Source organism: Pinus tabuliformis, chromosome 1_2 (genome assembly GCF_031772625.1).
Source record: "Pinus tabuliformis cultivar Carrire ecotype Pingquan chromosome 1_2, CPIR1, whole genome shotgun sequence".
NCBI lineage: Eukaryota > Viridiplantae > Streptophyta > Pinopsida > Pinales > Pinaceae > Pinus > Pinus tabuliformis.
Window position 1 is genome coordinate 206,188,618 of NC_142298.1, and position 24,712 is coordinate 206,213,329.

Below are 24,712 nucleotides of genomic sequence, written 5' to 3' on the forward strand. Positions count from 1 at the left end.
CTCTGATGGCCCTTCTTCTGCTTTTTGTCCACTGTGTTCATGTGATTGCCTTTGAGATTTAGTTTCTCCTGGCACCTGTACAAATGAATCCTCATCAAGTCTTCTATCTAAATCAATCAAAACATTATTGACAACAGTTTCTGTGCTATCCCTTTCTATCAAAGTGCTTTCCACCCATTCAAGCTTATTTTCATGTTGTTCAATTTTATGGATTCTATGGTGGATGTAAGGAGATAATTTATTCTTTTGTCTCCTATTGCAAATGAAGTCTAAAGGGTCATAATTCCAGATAAAACTTTGTTTTGGTCTCAACCTTTGGAGGATTTCCTCTACTTCCTTTCCTGCTTCCCTACTGTTACATATGAAAGGGCCAAGTTGATCCTTTATCCTAAGTTGAGCCTTCTTCTTGTCTTTCACAAAATGCACCTCATCTAAATTGATCATTTTCCTGTAGTAATTCAGGGCAAACAATCTCATGCGGAGGTATCTGGGCAGTTTGTAGGGAGCTAACTCACATCCATAGATTCTAACTTCAATGCGATTTTGGTACAAGTACCAATCCCCCACTTTATATTGTTTAGATAACTATAGGACCCTCCTAATTTCTGCACTGATTCTGGGGGGAGGGCTTCCTAGTAGCATAGTTTTCACTGGGTACACAAAGAGATCTATGAAATCGGCATAAGAATATTAAGAGTCAAATTGATGGATTAATGAAGTCCAAAATATTACTGATCTGGGGTTGACTCTAGTATCAAGCTTTTGGAAGGTGATCGGAAATATAACAGCTTGATAATACAAGAATAAATGATATAGAACTAAAGAATACATAAAAACTCTTTCATTTTCCAACCTCATGAATTGGTCATGCATTTTATCAGCAATGAACTTAACATAGTCAAACATGATGGCTGGTGGTTGTCCAGGAGAGTAGATGAACATAAAGGCTATAATGATTTCATCAACAAACTCACTTGTAGTATAACCTAGCACATTGGAGATCATGTCTATGATGTCTCGGCCATGGTCAGAGAATACAGTCTACAGGTAAGGGGGAGAGTCCTTTGGGGTGTATTGTTCTTCTCTGATGAAGGCCTGGTATAACCTAGCAAGTCTAATTGAGGTGAGTGTAGGGTATCTGCTCAGCATACCTCCAATAGACAGAGGAGTCAGGCTTTGGCTTGGTTGTAATTGTAGCATTTTGTTAATGGACTCAGCAGTGATGGTAAATACTACAGATTGGTCAAGGGTTCTTACTGCCCTTCAGATGGGATCATAGTTCATGTGGCAGTAATGTACAATCTCTGGGAATATGTGAAATCTAGGGAACTGATACTTGGGAAAACATGATTCCCAAAGCCCTATATAATCTACATAGTTTAGGTACTAGTCTTTGTACCTACAAAATAGCTTCAAAGGGGATTCTGAGACAGAAGTATCTTTAATCTAGAAATCTTTGTCTACTAGTGGGAGATGGTCTAAATCCATGTGAGGAGTCGTAATGGGCATGAAATTCAAAGCAATTGGGGCATCCATCCTTGGTTCTTGTGGATTCAAGGACAGGGGCAAAGGGTTTTTCAGTGAAATTGGGAAAAAAATGGTCTATTTCAAGGTATTTTAGAGTCACGAGGCAACTTATTTTACTAAATTACTTAGTATTTGAAGCAATTTAGTTCAGGTCTAGTAAGAAAACAAGGTTTCTTAGTGAATTTGGGGTAATTACCTGGTTTCAGACATTGAACTGAGTAATGGCGATTGTGCACTATTTGTAGGAAGTGCATAGGTCTGCAAGGTGGTATGGAGTTTAGGAGGCACAGTAAATTGGCAGTTGGTAGCAAGTTGATGGTTGCACATACGTTGTGCTTGCATGGAGGTCAGAATGTTCTTTTTTCACAATAAAATGAAAAAGCTATAATTTTTTGGTTTTGTTCGTAAATTTGATGACTTTGGTGGGTACATTGGGAAAAGGACAGTTGGCACCAATGGGGGATGTGACATTTTGGCATGTAGCAGAGGTGGTAAGCGGAATCCATCGCACCGCTTTTTGGGATAAGTGGTTTTGTGGGAGGCTGCCCGATGCCATTTATTAGGTGCCACATAGCGGTGGGGTGAATAGTGAAACCACTCACATTAGATGGGTAAAGGTTGGCCTTCAGAGGTTGCCCGATATGAGTGTCGACCATTGGATCGATAGGGGTCAGATCACAAGGTGATCAAGGCGATAATTTGATGTGAGGTTTAATGGAGGGGCCCGATAGAGTTTTAATGAGTGGAAGGATTAATTAATTGCATATTAGGGATGCTTAATGATGTCACGGGTGATTTGATTGGTGGGGAAAGATTATCAATTAATTACTCATTGATTAATTAATTTCTTTATTCGGCTTTGGGTCACAGTTATTAATTAGTCACTGATCGACTTAATTAATCTCTTTAATTGGTTTATTAATAAGGTTTATGTTTCAAACCTCGGGGCAGGATATTAACATATGGGTTTTAATAAAATATACGGGAAAGTGTTTATCTTTTGGAGTTAATAAATATAATTAAAATTAGGAGTTAATATGAAATGAAAGTGGAAAAATGGATTTTACGCTAAGTATAATGTGTTTGAAATTTATTTACATTTTCACACTTAAACATTATAACTTAAGATAAATGCATATTTGTTGGTTTTTGTCGAAAAAAGGGGTTAATTACTTTCCCTAGGCAAATGGTGATTCTACCTTAGGAAAAGGGACTTTTTAGAAGAAATGAATGAATTATGGAGGGGGTGAATATTGGTGAGGGGGCTTTAGTACTTAGACCCTATAAGTTATTGGGCTGAGGTTTCGGTCCCTCCAGAAGTCAGAGAAATGCTCTGAGCCCCTTTAACTTAAGGTTTTAGGTACTTTTGACTTTACTTATGGGAAATTAGTAAAATTGAAGGTAAAATGAATGGGGAAATTAATCACTTGACTTTGTGTAAATGTCCAATTATCATCCATACTTTAGCAACTTGTTGATGAAAGTAAATGATATGATCTTAACTAATCATTCATCACAATTCTGCAACCATTCAACTACTTACCCATCTACTCATCCTACCATTTTTTCTACTCTTTATTAGGGTGCACTTAAGCTAGCAAACCTTTATCAAAATATTTTCTTTTTCCTTTACAATGGTATTCTTACTAAGTCTACCCTTATTACATCTAAGGGCTCAGATTAAATTGTTGAGCTCCTTTTATTTACTCTACCTATCTACTTATCTACCAAGATTAAACAGTTTGGTCAGATCTTATTCTCTATCTCTAAACATGAAATTCAAAACATGGAATAACCAAGATTAAACTGTTTGGTTACCATGGATTGTGGCATGAATAACAAGTTGCACACAATCATTATTATGCAAAAAAGTAAATAGTAGTGGCATTTGGACTTGCACACTTTCATGGTCTTTTTGTTTTTCCTTGGGGTTCATTTTTCATTTTTTTGACCTTTTTTTTTACTCTTTTTGTCCTTTGATTTTTCTTTTGGGACATACCCTCTTTACATTTTTATTTATTTTATTTTTTTTTGAATATGGAAAACATTTTCAGAAAGCAAAGGTATGTACATATTATAGATTTGACCTCAGCCATTCAAAAATTATGACACCTATTGGTATAGAAACATAACAGTGGCTCCACGTGGGGATGGCATTTCCTTGTGAAATGTCAAGAACTAGTAGATCAATGGCCATTCTGAATTACTGTGATTTTACTCTGCAAATTTCCTTTTACTTTGCTACTTTATTGATACTTATTGATAGTGAAACCTTTGATGCTTAGGGCCTTCTCTTCGGGCTTCAACTACAAAATTTACCATCCAATCCACACTAAACTTTGTGAATGATATATTATGTACAAGTAATTAGTGAAATCAGTGACTGGGATCTATATAGTGCTTAATCATTCGACCATTGACTAGTCCTAGTTCTACTTATGCACCATCCAATTCTTTTAGGAAATAAGAATTATTATTTCTGAAGCATAAATAATGTAAGGGCCTTTCCATAGGAAGTCAAACTTCACATTTTTACCTTTATCCTCCCTTCTTGAGTCCCATTTCAAAACTTTATCTCCTAGATATAAATCTTCTGCCTTGGTTCTTTTGTCAAAAGCTTTCTTGATTCTCTCTTGCACAATTTGGGATCTGATATACACCACCTCCCTTGTTTATTGTAAGTGAATTGTCTAGTTGATCCTCCTCTGAATATAATTTGGCTCAACCTATTCTTCTTGGAGTAATTTCATCACTGGTGTTCCCAAAGAAGATGGGAAGACAACCTCCATTCCATAGACTAGATGATAGGGATTGGTACCAATGGATTTCTTCGTGGTCAGCCTGTCTGCCCACAAGGCATTCACTAGTTTCTCATTCCAGGTTTTCTTGCTATCTTCCAATAGTTTTTTGATGATATTCATTAAGCTCTTATTGGAAGACTCTACAAGTCCATTTCCTTGGAGATAGTAGGTTGTGGAGTTACCAAGGGTTATGTGATATTTGTTGCAGAAATCAATCATCATGTTTGATTTAAAGGCTGTTGCATTGTCTATGATGATTTTGGTGGGGCAACCGAATCTAGAAAGAATGTTGGCCTCGAGGAAACCTATTATGACAGTATCAGTGGCTTGTCTTGAAGGTATGGCTTCTATCCACTTTGTAAAATAATCTGTGGCAGTCAAGATTCATCTATGTTGGGCAGAGGAAGGGGGATGGATTTCACCAATGAAGTCAAGACCCTACTATTGAAATGGTGTTTCAGTAGATATAGGTTTGAAAGGTAATGGCAGTAATTTTCTTTTTCCGAGTCACAATATAATCTAGCCGACCTAACAATAATAATATAAAGCCACAAAAATAACAATAGAGGGATTCTATGGGGCACAGTAATAACAATATGGGGGCAATAGGGGTACAACAATATTAATAAGGGGTATAACTACAATAGTAATGGGGTAATCACTAGTATTATAGGGACCCAACATGCCCCTCTCCTTCAAAAAAGTGTTGTCCTCAACGCTTGAGTAGTTCTGGATACTTCTGCATAAAATTTTCATCCTCCCATGTGGAATCTTCAGCGGATAAGTTCTTCCACTTGATAAGATACTCTGAAATTGAACGATTTCGTAGCTATCGAGTTCTTGTTTCTGTGACTGCTTCCGGTTCCAATATAATTTTTCCTTCCACGTCAAGTTCTGGCAATATTGTTTGAACTGGGAGCTTGTCACCTATAACCTTCTTTAAACATGAAAAATGGAAAACTGGGTGCAATTGAGAAGCTGCAGGAAGCTCCAATTTGTATGCCATAGTACCAATCTTTTGCAACACCTTGTACAGACCATAATACTTTGGTGATAATTTATTATCCTTCTTAGCTTGCTTGAGGGACATTTGCTTATATGGTTGTAGCCGTAGGAATACCCAATCACCTACATCAAAACTTCTTTCACTGCGATGTTGATCTGCCTGTTGTTTCATTCTATTATGTGCCAACACGAGGTTATCCTTTAAGAGTTGGAGGACTTGTTGTTGATGTTCGATGTGATGTCCCACTGCCTGAACCTTAGAATTTTCTCTTAAATCTGATGTGATGGATGGTGGTTGATACCCATAAAGTGCCATAAATGGGGTCATTTTTGTTGTTGTATGTAAGGAAGTGTTATACCACCATTCAGCTAGAGGCAACCATTTGACCCATTGTGTCTGTTTATCAGATACAAAGCAATGAAGATATCCTTCCAAACATTTGTTTACTATCTCAGGTTGCCCATCAGATTAAGGATGATAAGATGAGCTATGAGATAACTGAGTACCAAGACAAGAAAGTAATTCTGTCCAAAAATTTCTAGTGAAAATTGGATCTCTGTCACGTACAATAATCTTTGGGTTTCCATGTAGCTTTTGAATTGTTTCCATAAATGCAGTAGAAACTGTACTGGCTTTAAATGGATGTGATAATGCACAAAAGTGTGCATACTTGATAAGTCTGTCAACTGCCACCATGATGACACTCTTTTCCTCAGACTTGGGTAAACCTGTGATAAAATCCATTGAAACCTCCTCCCAACGTTGGCTTGGAATGGATAAAGGTTGTAATAGACCCGGTGTCTTAATTGTTTCCACTTTATTTTGTTGGCAAACCAAACATTCAGCCACAAACTTTTGAATATCTGATTTAAGGCCATCCCAAAAAAATTCCTTCTTAACCTTGTGGTAAGTTTTTAAAAATCCTGAGTGCCCTCCTAAGGGAGAAGTGTGCAATTCCATAAGAATCTTTTGTTTTAGCTGGGAATTCTTACAGAGGTATAAGCGATCTTTGTACCATAACGAATCATTTTGCCAGCTAAATGTACCAGATGTACTGGAATCTTGTTGTAACTTTCGAATAAGTGCCCACACTTCTTCATCATTCTTCCATCCTCCCTTGCTTCGTTTATCCAATCTGGTTGGATAATAGAAATGGCACACAACAATGCTTCCACATCCTCATCCTTCCTTGAGAGTGCATCTACCACCACATTTTGCTTCCCTTTTTTGTAGATGATTTCAAAGTCATAACCGAATATCTTTGTGACCCACTTTTGTTGCTCTTCAGAGGATAATCTTTGTTGTAAAAAGTATTGAGGCTATCATGATCCGTTTTTACGTTGAAGTGTCTACCCATTAGGTAGGGTCGCCATTTCTTAAGTGCATGGAGTTTTGCCAACATTTCCTTCTCATAAATAACTTTGCTTAAAAACTTTCCCTTGATTGGACGACTTTCAAAAGCAATGGGTCTTTCATCTTGCATTAGAACAGCACCAATTCCATTTTCTAAAGCATCACATTCCACAATAAAGGTTTTTGTGAAGTCCAGTGTAGCTAAGACCAATGCTTGGCACATTGCCTCTTTAAGATGTTCAAAGGCCTTTGTTGCTTCCGGAGTCCATGAAAATGCATCTTTCTTCAATAATGTTGTTAGAGGTGCTGCTATTCTCCCATAATTCTTAAAAAACTTGTGATAATACCCTGTCAACCCGAGAAATCCTCGCAGATGCTTTATGGATGTGGGGATTTTCCATTCCTTAATGGCTTTAATTTTGCTAGGGTCTACCTTAACTCCTTCATGAGATACAATATGACCCAAATATTCCACCTCCTGGACTCCAAAGAAACATTTGGATCTTTTTGCATATAATTGTTTCTCCTTCAATAGTTGTAGCACCTTGTCAACATGTTCAACATGATCCTTCCAAGACTTGATGTATATTAGTATATCATCAAAAAATACTAACACAAATTTTCTAAGGAATGGTTTGAAAATTGAATTCATCAAATTTTGAAATGTTCAAGGTGCATTGGTAAGGCCAAAAGGCATGACCAAAAATTCATAATGACCCTCATGAGTTATAAATGCTATTTTCGGAATGTCTTCAGTCTGCATTGTGATTTGATGATATCCTGAACGAAGATCCAACTTGGTGAAGTAAATTGATCCATGCAATTGATCCAGTAATTCATCAATGACAAGAATGGGGAACTTATCTTTAATAGTGAGCTTGTTGAGCTCCCTATAATCCGGACACATGCGCCATGATCCATCCTTCTTGTGCACCAATACTACTGGAGCAGAGAAAGAACTTTGACTCAGTTGAATTATACTAGCCTCTAGCATTTCTGCAACCATACGTTCAATTTCACTTGTTTGCACATAGGGATATCTGTACGGCCTGATGTTTGGAGGAACACTTCCTGGAATCAGATGAATAGCATGATCATTATCACACATAGGTGGGAGACCTTTGGGAGTCTCAAATACCTTGGAATGATTGTCCAGGAATTTTTGGAGATCTGGAGAAATAGATGATTCCGATGTGGACACATCTAGCGAGCATAAATATGCAATTACACCTCTTTGCTCCTTTTTTAGAAGCTTTGTCATACTATTAGAGCTCATTATCTTTCCTGGTTTCCCTGCAATACCCCTTAATTCAACTTCCTTTCCTTCCGTAGAAAATTTGATGAAAAGTTCTTGAAAATTAAAAGCTATTGTACCCAGGGATTGTAGCCATTGGACTCCTAGTACAACATCAGCACCTCCCATTGGAATGGAAAGCATTGGGCTAGTCAATACATATTCTCCCATGGATAGTTTGATATTATGACACTTTCTAGAGCAATTTATTGTTCCTCCATTTGCAATCATCACTTGACACTCTGGTGCTGGATATAGGAAGCAATTCAATTCTTTTGCTACCTTACAATGAATAAAATTGTGGGTGCTTCCTGAATCAATCAACACTATTACCTTTTTCTTCTTGATTTGTCCTTCTATCTTGATGGTTTGAGGAGTGGTAATTCCTGCCAATGCATTACAATATATGGTCGGATTTATTTGTTCTTCATCTAGGCTTTGTTCCTGGAGTATATCCTCTTCTTTTGACCTTTCTTGCTCCTTTTCTTCTTCCTCTTCACAATCTATGTAGAATAATTTCTTCTCAGCACACTTATGACCTTTAGTGTATTTGATATCACAACTGTAACAAAGCCCTTTTGCTCTTTTTTCTTCCACTTGTTGTGGTGCCAACCTTATAGGTTGTGGAAGACTAGGGGCAACAACACTTCCGTCTTTATAGTTGTGAGTGGTATGCTTCCTGGTTACCATAATTTTGCTTTCCATTTTTCTTGCTAACCTGAATGCCTTATCTAATGAATTAGGTTCCCAAAGGCGAACATCATGTTGGATATTATCCTTTAAAGACCCTATGAACACATCAATCCTATGCTCCTCTGGAATATCTTTTACCCTTATGTTCAATTTTTGGAACTCCTCAATGTGCTCCATTATTGAACCCTTTTGTTTGAGACTTATCAATTGGCTAAAAAAAGTGTTGCTTTTTGTATCCTCATAATGTGCTATCAATTCTTCCGTAAAAATTGCCCAAGTGATAAATGGTTTACGAGATCAAACCCATTGATACCATACAAACTGATTTGGTTCCAAATATAAAGTTTCCATACGTACCTTTTGTGTTTTTTGCACATTATTGAGATTGAAGAATTGCTCCATCTGTAATATCCATGTGGCAGGATCCTTGTCATCAAACTTCCTCATATCGATTTTTGGAATATGGTGAGTCTTCGATCAACATTAGCGTCTTGGAATCATGATTAACATTTCTTTTGTTCTCATCATGAGTTTCCTTTAGTACCCTTTCACCCTTAGGGACCATTTCTTGTAGCAACTTATTCATATTTATCTTCAATTCGTCCATGTCTGTCTTCAAATCATCCATCTTAGCTTCCACATCAATCATCTTAGATTCTACGCCTTTCTTTAAACAGTCCATCTTAGCTTCTACACCTTTCTTTAAACTATCCATCTTAGCTTCTACATCTTTCTTTAAACCATCCATCTTAGATTCTGTTCCTTTGTGTGCAAGGGACAGTTGTTGCACTTGGTCTTGTAATTTTGATATATCATGTTGCATTTCTTCCTCTTCTTCATGAGTCATGCTAGAGCTTTCAGGTTCCTTACTAGGTGTTTGCATTTTCTTTCATCGGGGCATTAGTTACCAATAATAATGCTCTACTATGCCCTTTGAATTCGTTCAAAATAAATTTTCAAACCAAGCTTAAGCAAAAATTTAAGAAAATCTACACACCTTTTTTCACTTTGTAGAAGCTCGATATTGCCTCTGATGTATCTCTATACTTTCCAATCATCTAGTTCTAAATTTGTGAGTTGTAGTAGCCCTCTGTGTCCTCTTTCCAATGCCACAAGTCTGACCCAAATTGGATTCTCCAAGGAAGAGTTATGTGAAATCTCCCACAGTGACTTGCTTATAGACCAGTTCAGTAGAGCGAACTTGTACGACGTGCCACGAGTCACTGTTTTGACCTTTGGATCTACAACATGCATAAAAGAAACTAAAGTCTGTCCTCTTTCTATACCTTCTTACGAAATTTCAATCCAATCCCCAGAGAGAAAGTTATGATGATTTTCCCCAGGTCACCTGTTTTGAATGTAATTCAGGAGTCTGCAAAAAGACCAACTTCCTCAGCTCATATCTCTGCAAATATCGTGCGAAAAGCTCTGAAATTCGGACCCAAGGTTCAGCACGACTTTTTCTCAATTGGGTTTTTGTTTTCGACTTCTGAAATGTCACAGAAAAAAAGTTATAACGAAAATTCCACGATGACCTGTTTGGAGCAGCGAAACCCTAGAATCCAAAGCTCTGAAACCAAATGTTATGAAACCAGCTCAAGAAAAGATAGAAAAGATAGATCAACGCCTTAGAATTCAGCCTCTTCGAAGGGGAAACCTCCTTTACATTACATAAATGAACAATTCTTGGATGATTCAAATGACAAAACCTCCTTTTTATATATAGGAGTCTAAGGAGTCACAATATAATCCAGCCGACCTAACAATAATAATATAAAGCCACAAAAATAACAATAGAGGGATTCTATGGGGCACAGTAATAACAATATGGGGGCAATAAGGGTACAAAAATATTAATAAGGGGTATAACTACAATAGTAATGGGGTAATCACTAGTATTATAGGGACCCAATAGACATATATGGCATGAGGTTACAAACTTCTTCACATCAGCAAATAGAGTGGGCCAGTAAAACCCAGCCTTTAAGATCTTATCAGTTGTTGTCTTCCAATAAAGATGTCCCCCATAGTCACCTGCATGAAACTATTGTAATATTTTGTCAGACTCTTCCTTTAACAAATAATTTAAGAGGACGCCTTCATGATTTTTCCAAAATAAATCATTTTCAATTATGCAAAACTTCAAAGATTTCATTTTTAAGAACCTACTTTTGGTCTTGGATAACTCTAGAGGAGATTGAAGATTTTGTAGAACATATATTATGTCAGCATGCCATGGTGAGTCTATAAAGTCCTAGCTGATATGTGAAGTCGCCATCTCCTCTTTGTTATCTAGTTCTGAATTGAAATTTATGTCTAGGGCCTGATAGTTTGATTCAGCCATGAGCTTGGCTAAACCTTGGCCTTTGATCAATTTTGTAGGTTTAATTTCTAAATCATATTCTAATATGGTAGCTATCCACTTCCCTCTCTTTCCATCAGGTCCATCCTGTGTTAGAATGTCCTTGACTACAACATTGGGAACATAAGCTACTATATGAGAGTACAAGATATAAACTCTGAAATATTTAATAGCTTTAACTAGAGCAAAAGCTTGCTTTTCAATTATATTATACTTTAAAGGTGCATCTCTTAGGGCTTTACTAAAGAAGGATATTGGTTGTTCAAAACCTTAATCATTTTTTTGCAGTAGAACTGCAACAATTGTATGTTCTGAGGCGAAAGAAAAAATGATGAAATATCTATCAAACATTGGACTGATGAGAACTAATGTTTGTGTTAAGTCTAAATTTATATCTTCAAATGACTTTTTGGCCTCTAGAGTCCATTTAATAGTTGAATCTTTCTTTAACATGTTGTTTAGTAATCTAATCAGTTCAACTAAGTTGGAGATAAATCTTCTCAAAAAGTTTATTTTGCCCAAAAATGCTTGAAGCTCTTTGGTGTTCCTGGGGTGTGGTATCTGCAAAATGGCTTCAATTCTTGTTGGGTCAATACGAATACCATTTTTGGAGATAATGTGGCCTAGTAATTTCCCCTCTTCCAACCCAAATAAATATTTTTTAGGGTTCAGAGAAATTCCATACTTCCTACACTTAGTGAAGACCTGCCTAAGATGATCTAGGTGTTGTTGATTTGATTTAGAAAAACTATGATATGATCTAGGTAGATTACCAGGAATTCATGGATTTCCTTAGCAAAGGCTATGTCCATTGCTCTTTGAAAGGTGGCCCCTGCATTCTTTAACCCAAAAGGCATTTTCCCATACATGAAAGTGCCCCATGGTGTAGTGAATGCAATTTTTTCCTGATCATCTGGGTGGACTAGGATTTGGTTATAACCAGAAAACCCATCTAGCAGTGAGATTCTGGTGGAACCTACTACCCTTTGTAATATGTGATCCATTTTAGGAAGAGGATAGTTATCCTTAAGTGAAACTTTATTTAAATTCATAAGGTCAACACACAATCTATTTTCACCAGTTTTCTTTCTTGTAGGTACCAAATTAGAAACCCAATATGAGAATCTAATTGGTGCAATAATCTTAGCTTCATACATTCTTTTGATCTCTGTTTCGATGGAAGGAAATAGAATGGGGTTAATCCTGCTGATCTTTTGTCTAAAATGATTTTGATTTTCTTTTAATGGAATGGTGTGTTGTATTATGTTGGTATCATAGGACTTAAGGTCCTCATAATTCCAGGAAAAAACATCTTGGAAATCTTTTAGCAGTTCTATGTATTTCACTTTTTCATTGGGAGGTAATGATTTCGAAAGTTTTATCAGTTTGGGATCTTCTTCAAAGCCTATGTTACATTCCTCAATGTCTGATTTCAAGGGTTCCATTTTACGCTCTTTAGGAATATCGTTTGAATCAAATAGGTCCTCCAAAGGAGTTAATCCTTTGGGAAAAAAATTGTCTTTAAGGTTGATGACTTCTGTTTCTTCATCGATTGCTTCATCAATTTCCATTTGTTTTAGGTTTCAGATATCTGATTTTGTAAAATTTGGGGGATGAAATCTATTCATTTGATAATCTTCTACTTTATTAATTTCTACTTCATCAGTGTAATCAAAATCTAATGCTATGTCTGTGTCTATGTTGCTATTTAAAAATTCCTCATCTAAAGTCAAAAAATTGTTAATTTGTTGATCATTCTCAAATACTTGCCAGTTCTTTAAGTTGTTAGGAATGGTAGGTCTATGCCTAACCTCAACAATGTACTGATGGTTGGGTTGAAATGGCAACTTGCAAGTACTAGCAAACATGGCTAAACTGTGAGCTTGCATATTGTGTTTTCTTGGAATAACAACAAGCTTGGTTTCTAAAAAAGTATTAAGTATTTCTACAATTGTACCTCTATAAAATCCTAACCTAGGATCCCTAGTCATATAAACAACATTAATTTGTTTGATTACCAACTCAGAATCTCCCATAATAGAGACTCTTATGGCTCCTAACCTTTTGACCAATTTCAGACCTAACAGAAGTGCTTCATATTCAGCCATGTTGTTTGTACATTTAAAGTTCAATCTATAGGCATGACCCTCTGAATGATCATTTTCTAAGTTGTAAATCCATACACCTACTCCTACACCTAGTTTGTTCACTGACCCATCAAATTCAAGATGCCAAAGAATTTCATGTTCATAATTCTTACTATCTGGGGGAACAAAATCTTCTTTAACTAAGGTATCTAGGTCATCTTTGTTATCTGAAATCTCATGAATTTGGACATTTTGATTTTCTTTTAATATTGCAATTTCTTTTGGTTCTGCTATTATGTTGTTTGAAGTGTCTTCTTGATTAGATTTAGCATTGTAAAGTATGAAAGAATCAATATCAGAATGTACTGAATATATAGGAAAGTTTTGAGGCCTCTCCTGGGTACTCACTACATACTTCATCAGAGTCTCTCTATACAGTTTCTTAGGATGTTCAAAGATTGATATGGTAGCATACGAAATGTCAAGTTTCAGAGATCCCTAGAGTTTGGCACCCCAAGATCTAGACAATAGGATACCATACTTAGGTGGTATATCAGCAACAACTACGTCCATAAGTATGGTCTTAGCAGGGCATTTCACTAGGGAAACACACAAATATTTTATCAGCCCTAAGCACTTAACTTGGCTTGAATCAAAGGAAAACAGATCCTTATAAGGCCTGGTGATATCCAAGTTTAGCTTCTCCATAACATATTTAGGCATAAGATTGTGTGAAGCTCCAGAGTCTAGCATGGCATTATGTAGGATTTTATCGTGCATGTTAAGGCTAATGTAGAAGGGTGGTATCCCTCCTTCCATTATTTTTCCATTAACATCAGGTCTGAAAATTAACTCAGGTTGATCATCAAATAGGTTCACAGAGTCTTCACTCTCAACGAAGTTTAAAGATTTACTTATTTGAGATCTGTAAGTTTCATGTTTAACCATTTCTGTCAAAGGCACTGAGATTTTGAGTTTGGTCACCTCTGCTCCCAAATTGAAAGGCAAAGGGGATTTTTCTGTTTGAACATTTGAAATTTTCGCACCAAGATTCTAAGTAGTCTTTTCTTCTTTTTCATTGTTTGGATTATTTTTAATTGGATTTTACAATATGATTTCTGGAGGCTATTCCACTGTCCCTTAAAGGGAATAGAAGTGGAAGGTTGTTCATTAGAAGTTTGGTCATTGGTTCCATCTTCAATGGTGGGACTGGGAGGGTTTTGATGTGGTCTAGAAAGGATTTGTAGAGTTTTTGTAACTTGAGGATTCTGATTTGCCACTTTTACTTTCTTAGGCTGATTAGGACCTACTTTCTTGTTCTGATCTGGAACATCAATGTTCTTTTTGCTTCTAAAATTGTACTATTTATGCACTTTTAAAATAGCAAAGTCATACCCTTGCTTATAGTCGAAAGATTCTCCATTTCGAGTTTGTAACTGTAGAAGCATGTATAATTCTTGATCATCTTGAGTAAGAAAGAAAGTCTCTTCATCATCTAATCCCATTAGGTTGATTTGGGTGTCTATCTCAAGGTCTTCTTGATGGGAAGTTTCAACATAATGTTCTTGGAAAGGTGGTCTAATGTTCTGATCAGGCCCCTTTTTACCAGTGTTTTGGTTCTGGATTTTTCTAAAATTTGGATTCCTAACTAGAGGTGCCTGTTGGTTATCCCAGTGAGGTTTCCTTTCAATGACTTTTATCCTATCCATCAACCTTTCCATTCCCTTAGCTAAAGCATCCATTTTTTTTATAAAAGGGTGAAGTTTCATCTTTCAGGGGTGTTCTTCTCTCGTTTCTAACCCTAGCGCTTTTGGATAGCAGATTAGCGTCTACACTAACTGCTACACTTTGCATATCTTCAAGTGTAGGGGGATTCCTTTCTCTAAGTTGAAAAGCCATATCTGTGTCAAATCCGTCTAGAAACTTAATCAAGGCTAAGCCAGGTGGAGGCCTAAGGTCAAGTGGTATTACATTATATACATTGCTAAACTTAGTACAATAGTCCTGAACAGTTTCGTTTGGTCCCCTTTTAAGGTTTTCATATTCAAAAAGAATTTGAAGGGGGTTCTTTTTCTTCTCCCACCTATTTAAAAATTGTTGGTAAAGAGCTTCTAAACTATCTATACTCTAAGGAGGCAAGGATCTAAACCATGTTTACACTTCTCCAGCTAGAGTTTGGACAAATATTCTCATTTGGACATCTCCTATGTCAATTTCATGCAGTTCAAAACTTTTCTTTATGTGTTGTTGTGCTGTGTAAGTTCTAGTGCCATCAAATAAGGTAATTTTACTCTGATAATCTATTGGTAAGGCACCTTGAGGAGAAAGCATCACAAGGGGGGCATATCTGAGTGCCATAGCTCTAAGTTGGACAGGATTGAGAACAGGAGTTGGGGTAACAGGAGGATTTGGGACAACAAGGGGAGTTGGGGTAATAGGGGTAATGGGTATTTGAAGGGTAGTGATGGGCTGATGGGGGAGTGAAGGTATGAATGGAGATGAGGGATGATCTTTAGAGGTGTGGGGAAACGATGGTGAGCTAAAAGATGTTGAAGCTATTTCAGAAAGTTTAGGGATTCTATCAGTGGTAAGGGATGACTGAGGGGAGTTCAGAAGGTACTGATCAATTGAAAAGTTGGCTCATTGGACTTCAAGTTCTCTTGTGAATTCTAGATCTAGGACTGTGTCCTCAAGCTCACTCTCAGACTTGGTTCTAAAAAGAGAAAGATCAAAATACTCATCAAAAGGGATGTCTTCAATGAATAACCACTCAGCAGGGCAGGAATTGGATCTAAAAATACATCTAGGGCTTACTGAACTTTCTTATCTTTTGATTATTCTCAGAATAAGGTTGGGATTGTCAAATACAGGGGGAGGATTTGGATTAGGGTTGGCCTTGGTATAGTGAGTTCTCCCTGAAGCTAGATTTCAAGCTTTTTCTAATTATTTTTCTTTTTATGATTTTTTGAAATAACTTATAATAACCCTTTAAGAGGCTTAAAAATAAAAATTTGAATTTCTCAAAGGTTTATTAAGTATGGGGTTTGAGTCTCCAGTATGGTCGCCACTATGTTATCACTCAATTTTTTTTTGTTAGAAGTTATCAAAGAAGGAATAGTTTGAGGTAACCACAAACCTAATCTTTTAGACTCGGGTTCTAGCCAACCTAAGTCCAGAGAGGGCTCTCTCTTTATAATTTAACTTTGTTTTGAATAATATTTTAGGCTAGTTCTTAGTGCTTATGATTGTTTTGTTTGGATTGGGCAGTGGAATTAAGAAAATAGATGGGTAGAGCAAGTATTCAGGCCATTGGGCTTTGGAGTCAATCAAGAGTGGATGAACTCGATCTGATCAACCACTAAGGTAAGAGTTCATAAGGTAGGCTAGCACAACAAAATAAAATATGCAGGTTCAAATGGATGAGGTAGTCCTAACCAGGGCAAAGGGAAATGAAGGATCCTTAACCGAGATTAAGATGAATAAAGGAAGGATGATCAGTAGCAAAGGGCAATGAATAATCCTTTACTATGGACCAAAGGGGGAGTAAACTATGGAAGTAAGGGATCAATTAAGAATTCCTAGACCAAGACAGTTTAGTAGAAAACATAAAGAAAGAAAACAGTTAAAACAGAGAGCACTTAAGCTAATTCCGATGATATCATTCCTTATTTGCTTTTAAGATTTCATAAGAGACACATATGAATATTTATAACATGAAGAGAAAACAATATTTAAACATGAACAGATAATACTTATTTGTTCCAACTATGCACAAGAATCCAATAAAATGTCCTCAACTTTATTTCATATCCAACAAAACTAGTACAGTCTTGAGTATAATAGCTCCTTAGCTCAAAAAAAAATGTCTATAGAAATGTATTTTAATCCACCCTAATTACTTCAATTTTTGAAGTATTTATACAAAAAATGATACAAAATATCTCATTACAATATGAGAATTATTCTAGGAATTAGAAAGTGATTGTGCTAGCTATTGTAATTAGGATTTGGCTCTTTCAGTTGCTTTGTAGTTGTGAGCTGGAATCACTTCTATCATCTACCTACTGATACTCTTTACCTATTCTGCTTTGACTTTGTATTACCTGCTTTACCTGGCAGCCATGTTTTAATATGTAGATTTACTGCAGTAACCTTATAGTAAATCAGTAAGTTTTGTCCACCATTCACTGTCAGGTAACTTCATCCTTATGATTTTTCTGTATATCTCATCAACTTCTATATACTTAACAAAATTTTGCATGCTTGTAAATAAGTGCTTTACCTCATGCTATATGTAAAATAGATTCTCAAGACTATCATAAAGTACCTTTCTAGTGGGCAAAGATTTCACCCCTGAAGTACTAGCTTGGTTTCTAGCCAGCTTGTTTAATCTTTCAATGTAGTCTTCCTGAGTCATCAGCTTGTCATGTATTACCATAGGACTGGGAAGTCCTTTTTCTCTTAAGGTGCCATACTTTATCATAAAATTATCAATGTCTTCTTGGATGCTTTGACATGTTTTCTCCAGATTTATCATCAGGGTCCTCTTGGTAAGAACTTTCTTTATTTCAATGATGGTTGCTATTCTATCATCAATTTCTAGTTCATCCAGCTGGTACCTATTTTTGATGTTCATAAATGTGATCAATTGATTGGTTTCTTCAGATTTATCTCCAAATTCTTCCACTGTCTTATGGATTGCTTCTGTGGCTACTTTGACTAATTCATTCTGTCCAAAAATAACCTGAATAGAAGGCCAAACATCACTGATGGAATCAATGATGTTGGTCTAAAGAATTTCTTTCATGTCTCCCAATGGCTCTTGCAATGTTAAGTCCTTTTCAAGGACTTTTATCCTTTCTACCATCCTTTGGTTCTTCTGAGCTTCTTATTTCTGCTGTATCTGTGCAAGTTTACAATTAGTTTCTAAACATGACACTTGTTCTCTAAGTTTCTTAAGCTCAGTGGCCTGGATACTCATTTCCTCCATGGCCTTGATAAATTCAATAGTCTTTTCTGTTGGTATCCATGTGCTTGTTGATGTACCTGTGCCTACTAATGTATTTGTAACTGGTAAAGCAATAGCTGGTGGGATTGCTGGTGCTAAGGCAACAACCAAGGTGGATGGCACTGCTGATGAAATTGTAGGAATTACAGTGTCAGGAGTGGTGGCCAACTCACTCTGTTTGGACGGTATTAAATTGTCTAATTATTTTTCAGACTCCTTTAACTGTTCATTCAAGTTAAGGACTAGGTCCATAAGATCTTCCTCCTTCTTTGTTTCCAACACTTCAGCTGTCTGAGGATGATGTAGAGGAGGAATTCTAAGCTGCTTCTTCAGTGCAACTATGTCATTATTTTTCTTCTTGATAAGCTTTTTTGCTGCTTTCACATCCTTGGGATCATGTCCCATTTATATGACCAAGTCCTCTAAGGACTTTATTCTAGTGTCCTTGGCTTGTAAAGAGGCCTTCTCCAACTGGAATTGTGCTAATATATTATTCAGAGAATTCTGGAGTTGGTGGGCTGCAATTGCTTTGCTGGTCAAAGTGGAGTAAACCATTTCCCCAGTCTGCTTGTGTAACTCAATTTGGTCAATAGGATGGATATCATTTGCCCAAACTTCAATGTCTATTTTTAGATAATCTACCATTGATCTGGGTTGCTATGTGGTTGGCTTCAAAAAACTCATTTTCATCTTACCTTCCTTTATGTCAAAGGCTAACATTAGCCTTGTTTGATTTGTTGGAGCCATTTTCAAGTAATGTGCATAAGCTTGAACTTTTAATCTTTCATTTCTTGCCTTGATTTCTTTGTACTTCTCTTTAATATCTTGGCTCTGACCAGTAGGAGCCCTGAAGGAAGATACTTCCACGCTTTGTTTCCTTTCTAGCATTTGAACCTCTGAGGTGGAAGGTTCTTGTGTACCTCCTGAAGAAGTGGTATGCATGCTTTCTGTTCTTTCTGCACTGGTAGTTCCTGCTGTCTCCTCAGTATACTCTTGTTCTAAAAATGGGTTCAACCTTTTCCTCTTACCATAGGTTTGAACAACAAGTCTACTAGAAGGAGTGGCCCCCTCTCTATCTCTTTTGAGGTTCCTCTCCTCATTTAGAGGATTCTGTAAATCATGAGGATTTCTCATGATTTGTTCAGGTTGAACAAGTTCCTCTGAAATCTCAGGTTGTTCTGATTCCTCTGGCTGCTCTGAAGGTTTTGGTTGCTCTGATGTCCCTCTTCTGCTATTTGTCCACTATGTTCCTGTGATTTCCTTTGAGATTGAGTTTCTCCTCTCACCTGTACAAATGAATCCTCATCAATCCTCTATCTAAATCAATAAAACGTTATTGACAATAGTTTATGTGCTATCCCAATCTACCAAAGTGTTTTCCACCCATTCATGCTGATTTGCATACTGTTCAATTTTATGGATTCTATGGTGGATGTAAGGAGATAATTTATTCTTTTGTCTCCTATTGCAAATGAAGTCTAAAGGGTCATAATTCCAGATAAAACTTTGTTTTAGTCTCAACCTTTGGAGGATTTCCTCTGCTTCCTTTCTTGCTTCCCTACTGTTACATATGAAAGGGCCAAGATGAACGTTTATCCTAAGTTGATCCTTCTTCTTGGCTTTCACAAAATGCACCTCATCTGAATTGATCATTTGCCTATAGTACTCCAGGGCAAACAATCTCATGCGGAGGTATCTAGGCAGTTTGTAGGGAGCCAACTCACATCCATAGATTTTGATTTCAGTGTGGTTTTGGTACAAGTACCAATCCCCCACTTTATATTGCTTTGACAGCTGTAGGACCCTCCTGATGTTTGCACTGATTCTGGGGGGAGGGCTTCCTAGTAGCATATTTTTCACTGCGTACACAAAGAGATCTATGAAATCGGTATAACAATATTTAGAGTCAAATTGATGGATTAATGAAGTCGAGAAGATTACTGATCTAGGGTTGCCTCTAGCATAAAGATTTTGGAAGGTGATTGGAAATCTATCAACTTGATAATAAAAGAATAAATGTTATAGAACTGAAGAATACTTAAACTCTCTTTCATTTTCCAACCTCATGAATTGGTCATGCATTTTATCAGCAGTGAACTTAACACAGTCAAACATGATGGTTGGTGGTTGTCCAAGACAATAGATGGAAATAAAGGCTATAATGATTTCATCAACAAACTCACTTGTATTATAACCTAGCACACTGGATATCATGTCTATGATGTTTCAGCCAAGGTCAGAGAATATAGTCCATAGGTAAGGGGGAGAGTCCTTTGGGGTGTATTGTTCTTCTCTGATGAAGGTCTGGTATAACCCAACAAGTCTAATTGAGGTGAGCGTAGGGTATCTGTTCATCATATCTCCAATAGACAGAGGATTCAGGATTTAGCTTGGTTGTAATTGTAGCATTTCATTAATGGACTCAGCAGTGATGGTAAATAATACAGACTCGTCAGAGGTTCTTACTGCCCTTTGGATGGGATCATAGTTCATGTGGAAGTAATGTACAATCTCTGGGAAGATGTGAAGTTTGGGGAACTGATACTTTGGTAAACCTGAATCCCAAAGCCCTATATAATTTTCATGGTTCAGGTATTGGTCTTTGTACCTGCAGAATAAATTCAAAGGGGATTTTGAGACAGATGTATCTTTAATCTAGAAATTTTTGTCTGCTAATTGGAGATGGTCTAAATCCCTGTGAGGAGTCATAATGGGCATGACATTCAAAGAAATTAGGTCATCCATCCTTGGTTCTTGTGGATTCAGGGACGAGAGCAAAGAGTTTTAGTGAAATTGGGAAAAACTAGTCTATTTCAGGGTATTTTAGAGTCACCAGGCAACTTATTTTACTACATTACTTAGTATTTGAAGCAATTTAGTTCAAGTTTGGTAAGAAAATAGGGTTTCTTAGTGAATTTGGGGTAAATACCTGGTTTCAGCTTTTGAACTGAGTAATTGCGACTATGCACTATTTGCAAGAAGTGCACAGATCTGCAAGGTAGTCTGGAGTTCAGTAGGCTCAGTAAGTTGGCAGTTGGTAGCAGGTTGACGATTGCACGTACTCTTTTCTTGCATGGAGGTCAGAATGTTCTTTTTTTCACGAATAAAATGAAAAAACTATAATTTTTTTGGTTTTATTCGTAAAGTCAATGACTTTGGCAGGTACATTGGGGAAAGGACAATTGGAGCCAACGGGGGATGTGACATTTTGGCGTGTAGTAGAGGTGGTAAGCTAAATCCATCGCACCGCTTTTTGGGATAAGTGGTTTTGGGGGGAGGTCGCTTGATGCCATTCATCGGGTGCCACGTAGCAGCATGGTGAATAGTGAAACCACTCACATCAAGCGGGTAAAGGTCAGCCTTCGAAGGCTACCCAATATGAGTGTCGACCGTTGGATATAAAGGGGTCAGATCGCATGGTGATCGGGGCGATGATTTGATGTGAGGTTTAATGGAGGGGCCCGACAGTGTTTTAATGTGCATAAGGATTAATTAATTATAGATTAGGGAGGCTTAATTACATCGGGGGTGATTTGATTGGCGGGGAAAAATTATTAATTAATCACTGATTGATTAATTAATTTCTTTATTCGGCGGTGGGTCACAATTATTAATTAGTCGCTGATCGACTTAATTAACCCCTTTAATTGGTTTATTAATAAGGTTTATGTTTCAAACCTTGGGGCGGGATATTACCATATGGGTTTTAATAAAATATACAGGAAAGGGTTTATCTTTGGGAGTTAATAACTATAATTAAAATTAGGAGTTAATATGAAATGAAAGCAAAAAAATGGATTTTGCGCTAAGTATAATGTGTTTGAAATTTATTTACATTTTCACACTTAAACATTATAACTTAGGCTAAATGCATATTTGTGGGTTTTTGTGGAAAAAAATGGTTTTGTATGGGGGTAATTACTTTCCCTAGGAAAATGATGTTTTTACCTTAGGAAAAGGGATTTTTTAGAGGAAATGAATGAATTATGGAGGGGGTGAATATTGGTGAGGGGGCTTTAGTACTTAGACTATATAAGTTATTGGGTTGAGGGTCTAGTCCCTCCAGAAGTCAAAGAAATGCTTTGAGCCCCTTTAACTTAAGGTTTTAGGTACTTTTGACTTTACTTATGGGAAATTAGTAAAATTGAAGGTAAAATGAATGGGGAAATTAATCACTTGACTTTGAGTAAATTTCCAATTATCATCCATACTTTAGCAACTTCTTGATGAAAGTAAATGATATGATCTTAACTATTCATTCATCACAATTCTGCAACCATTCAACTACTTACCCATCTACTCATCCTACCATTTTTTCTACTCTTTATTAGGGCACACTTAAACTGGAAAACCCTTATCAAAACATTTTCTTTTTCTTTTACAATGGTACTCTATCTAATTCTATCCTTATTACATCCAAGGGCTTAGATTAAACTGTTGAGCTCCTTTTATTTACTCTACCTCTCTACTTATCTGCCAAGATTAAACTGTTTGGTCAAATCTTATTCTCTATCTCTAAACATGAAATTCAAAACATGGAATAACCAAGATTAAACTATTTGGTTACCATGGATTGTGGAATGAATAACAAGTTGCACACACTCATTATTATGCAAAAAAGTAAATAGCAGTGGCTTTTGGACTTGCACACTTCATGGTATTTTTGTTTATCCTTGCGCTTCATTTTTCATTTTCTTGACCTTTTTTTTTTACTCTTTTTGTCCTTTCATTTTTCTTTTGGGACATACCCTCTTTACTTTTTTTAATTTTTTAATTTTTTAATTTTTTTATTTTTTGAATATGGAAAACATTTGCAGAAAGCAAAGGTATGTACATATTACAAATTTGACCTCGGCCATTCAAAAATTATGACACCTATTGGTATAGGAACATAACACATACAATACCATGGGTCATTACCGTGGGTCTCTCAATACCATACTTCTAATACAATGGGCTTATCACATTATTGTTGACTACTTGTGGCCCCTTACATGATGTGGGTTAACCACTTTATTTATTAACTATGGCCCATCACATTATTACAATATTCCCTTGGGTACCTCCCTTTGTACCCCATAATATCCCCCCTAGGTATACTACAATTAACCAGTAATTATTTTATTAATCATTTATTGACTTGGAATAATTAGGAATTAATCATAATCCCTGGCCTTGCGGCCTCAGCCATGTGTGTATTTATGTTATGAGAAAGGTTCGGGTATCCAAGGATGGGAGGATGTTGCAGTTTATAGTGCCAGGATAACATTGCAGTTTCTGAATGTGGGACAATTGTGATGCACGACATGTCCATTTAAATTGACTAAAGGTTGAAAAGGAAAAATAAGCCAGGGATGGGATGTAAATAATGTTGTTTATCAGCATAAAAGGTTTCAGGGAATTAATAGAGGGATGGATATAATGGTCCTAAGCTAGTTTTTCCAAGTTGATTTGAAGGAGTTAGCTGAGGATCTAGGGATAGGACAACAATATGGCCATTAGCTTCAGATAATGGATAGTCGCAAGGGGGGACATCTTTGATTTCTCAAGTAACTTTGCGACGAAAGTTTTATGGATCTATCTAAGGATATAAGGATATAATGATATCACAAAAGGGTGTGTAATATATAAAAACATGGAAATAGAACTATTGTAAGTATTCAACTTTAAATCGGCTAAGTATAGGTTTAAATAGAATGTGAAAGTTTGAAAAACATAAGGGTCCCCATTAATTATTTTATATTTAAAATAAATGGGGGGTCGTTTTCATGCCACAACAATTGGCAACACACTAGAAGAACCATTTATCTCTCTTAATGAGTAATGATAAGAATAAGAAATAAATTATATAAGATACATCCTTTGTAATTTTTTGACACAATGAGTTTTTTTTATGACAAAATAATAAATAGTAAGAAGAATATTTCAATACTTGTAACTCTTCCATTCCATCCTTCCAAACAAATTCAAAGTGAATTTCATCATTCTATTTATTAAAAGTGATTAGTTAGTAATCATGCTAAAAATATGATTAATAGGTAAAACTTTGCATGCCATGATTTTAAGGCAATCAGTTCAAATCATATTTCTATAACCCGACATTGCTTCACTACCAGTGAGCATCCATATTGCTGATGAAGTTTCCTTGTTATCATGTATACATTTCCCTAATACTAGCAAGAATCCATAGCCCCTATAGGCTTACATACACTTCACACACCTTTTGGTGCTTTCAACTTCATTATTAAATTTAAAGTTAATCTTTTTAATAATGAGAAAATATTTGATATTTATTTTTTACAATTCTAGGAAAATAGGAAGCTAGGTTATACAAAAGTTATTTTGATGTAATGCAATATCATGATGCTCAAAGTTAAACCATTTTTTATCTATATTTTCCGTTCCTAATATTTCTTTCTTTTTTTAATGTGAAATGGAGGGGAATATAAGGAAGGATTTTCTATCTAAGTAATTTCCTTCATAATGTCTCTTATATAGTGATAAGTTAGTCATAAAGGTTATATTCATCATGATTATATCTTAATCATTAAAAATTAGGTAATTTATGTTACAATTTAAAA